This window comes from Centruroides sculpturatus, unplaced genomic scaffold (assembly GCF_000671375.1).
Source record: "Centruroides sculpturatus isolate CEXI.00-Female unplaced genomic scaffold, Cexi_2.0 scaffold171, whole genome shotgun sequence".
Lineage (NCBI taxonomy): Eukaryota > Metazoa > Arthropoda > Arachnida > Scorpiones > Buthidae > Centruroides > Centruroides sculpturatus.
The window spans coordinates 420,811-424,265 of record NW_019384470.1 but is presented as its reverse complement, the minus strand read 5'-3'; positions in this window follow the sequence as shown (position 1 = coordinate 424,265).

Here is a 3,455-nt window from a genome sequence, read left to right as displayed (position 1 = left end):
ACTTGCTGAAAGTAAATATCACTCATCGCACTTTAGTTTATTTTTTATTTCATCTTTAGAAATAAAATAGTATTTTTTTACGTAATCATTAAAACTCCCAATGAAACGCTTTATTTTACTTTCATCTTATAATGTAGAACATAAATTAATTGAGCCTAACGTGTCCGTATGGGTGAGATTGGCCCTACACTTTTAGTTACTTACTAGAAAATAAATTAAATTATTCAAATTTATGATATTCCTGTATGATCATTTTTATCCATATAAAATTCTATTTTACTATCTCATCCCGGGAAAAGAAATTATTTTTCCCGCAATCCCGCTGGAGGCAAATTTCCCGGGAAATGAGAAACCCTAGTCACGGCACGGCACGCCACTGGAGATTACAGATACATTTTTCACATTATCATGCTTTATCAACACTCTACTCTGTACTTAGGAGATTTGTAATGGAGGGTTAATTCTAAACACACAATGAGTTGACTTTTTTGTTTTTAGGCGTCAGAATTTTTCATCGAGCTATTCGGACTTCACAACCTAATATTGAAGGATTGATCGCGGGCCACATAAATTCATTAGACGGACCGGATCTGGCCCGCGGGCCGTATGTTGGCCATTCCTGGTCTAGGTCCATTCGTATTCGTTTGTTCGATAAACCAATAAAATCCGTATCAGGGGCGGACTGGCCATGTGGCAAATGTGGAAAATTCCACATGGGCCGTATACAATTTGGGCCGTTTTTTTTCTAAATATGTACATAACGTACCGTTTGGTTAAGTTTAATTTAAAAAAATTCATTTATTTTTTTTTGTTAAGTAAAGTAAATTTCAATTTTTACGTATAATACAGGTATATGTACAGTGACCATACGTCCTTTATTTAAGAGGACAGTCCTTTATTTCACTGCTCTGTCCTTTAACTTTATTTATTTCCTAAAATAGGCAATTTGTCCTTTATTTTGTAAAGTTGACGCAAAGTTTAAAAAAAAAAATTTTAATAATATATTGAACAAGTTAATTTTGTGTATGCCATCACGATCAGTGTTGAATTGCTACATAGAGCGCAGTAGTGCAGTGTGTCGCCAACCAAACGGCCCACTGACAGTACCAGGGGATGGACACTCTTATGGGGATTTTTGTGATAGTTTTTTTAACTCTCTAGTTGGTGGATGATACACTTGTTAATTAAAGCTAAAGTTAGTTGAAAGAAAAAATGAGGGGTTTCTTCCTATTGTTATTAGAAAAGTGGTCTTAGCATTAGAAAAATCAGAAAATATACAAGCCAAAAAATTCAATGACGTTGTGTACACATTTTATCAAACGTGCATAGATTATCTAAATGATTGGGACATGTTTTTTATTGAAATAGAGGTGTTTAAATGGGTCACATTATGTGAAATCCCTTTGTGGGCGAAGGTAGAGGAAAGCTATATCTTTATTTCGAATCATTGGTCCGTAAATATACTCGACGGTGAATTATTTGATGAAGTTTCATGTGTAAAAAAATATGTCACAAACGAAAAGATCGACGAATGGTGACAGAATAACCAGCCCTGCCATCAAAGGTGGATTGAGATTTTTGAACATTTTACAGCAAAAGAAATTGTTTTCAAAAACATTTGTAAAATCGTAGAATTTTCTTTGTCTCCCTGGATCTAATGCCCCCGTTGAACGAATATTTTCATTGCTGAATAATATGCGGACGAATGAAAAAACCCATTTAAAAGTAAGCACATTAGAAGCATGTATTTCTGTCAAATACAACTTTCAAATGAACTGTATGGAATTTTATGACTTTAAAGCGTGAAACGGCGCTATAAAAAAATTAATTCTACTGAAAAGTATCAAAATTAATATTATTTAAATTTTTACAATGTGTATATGTGTAATAATTCAGATTGTTTAAAATTTTAATGTATGCATTGTTGTATGCTACTATTTTCTTAATAAATGTTATAAACTTATGGATTTTATAAGGTATTTTTTGATTTTCTTCGATATGTCCTTTATTTTCCCCCAAAAAATATGGTCACTGTAGGTATATGTATCATTTTACCTGGCCTATATCAAAATATGTAAATACAGGCCTATAAAATAATATGGCCTATATGTAAAATAATACAGGCCTGTATCATTTTACCCGGCGCTACCCCTATCCGAAGTTAAATTAGTTCGGCCGATCTGAGTCAAACACTACATTAGCTCGATTCGCCCAAACAAAGCATCCTAGGAGAAAAATATCAAAACTATCTTCTAAACCAGTGGGCGATATCGCCCCCATGTGGGCGTTTTTCCATGTTGAGGGGACGATTAGTAACAATTTATATTTTGGGGGCGAAAAACAATTTTCTGAGCGATATAGTAAAACATTATATTAAGAATAATTAGATATTTTATTCGTTATATCGTACAATAATCAAACAAATAACATTATACTAGTGACTAGTCTATTCAATGCAGTACGAATTTGGCGTTAGCCTTGGCCCTTGGCATCGGAATTTTGAAGTGAAGAGGGCGATACTACGTAACGGTTTTATTGAAGGGGGACAATTCGTTAGAGGTTGAGAAACGCTGCTTTACATCATACTTTCCTGCTAGAAATAGTCATATTTAAAATGACGATTTAACATGTTGCAATTCTGATATAATATTGTGTTGAGTAGCTACTGGATTAAACTGTATTAAAATACAGTACTGCTTAATTTTTGAAATGCGTTTTCAGGAATATTTAGTGATGGTCCCGTAAATTTTGGTCTAATGTGCTTTGAACTCGCTGTAAGATGACAGTCGAACTCTCCCCGGTTGCTCTCTCTCCCACCTTCGCTGATCTAGATCGATTTATTCCAGATAGCCTTCTCATTGCAGTCACCAAGAACAATTTTGTAATCATACCTAAATAATATTGTTGCAACGAATAGTATATTCGGCCAGGAGCGTGGCCGAATAGCCGAATATTCGGCTTGATTAACGCACGTACGAATATTGGCGTGCAAAGCGCATTATGACAAGGACCCTGCTCTCTATTGGCCCGTTGTCACTACGCTTCGTCAATCACGTTAATTCTTGACAGTTGTAGCGGACAGACAAGAGCGTCATGGCAGAACTGTATGTGATAAATGATATCAAATGTGGATAACAATGAAATGACCTACACATGTAAATAACGGAAAAAGAAGAGAGAAGGACCGCGAAGTGAAAATAAATATGAAATTGAGTTGATAACATAATCGAACAAGTCGAGGCAGCTTATTGGCACGAAATTCGGGGCCGTCAATGTCAAACAATTGTTATCATAGACTTCGGAAAGCTAAATGTTTGTAATAAAAGAAACTTAGCGTGCACGGGCGAAAGCCTGGGGCCGTTCGAGCTACCAAGCTGTCTTGAATCTGTGAAATCATAAATGTCTCTTTTCTCCGTTATCACAAGGCTATGAGTCAGGTAATTGTAAAATTGGAA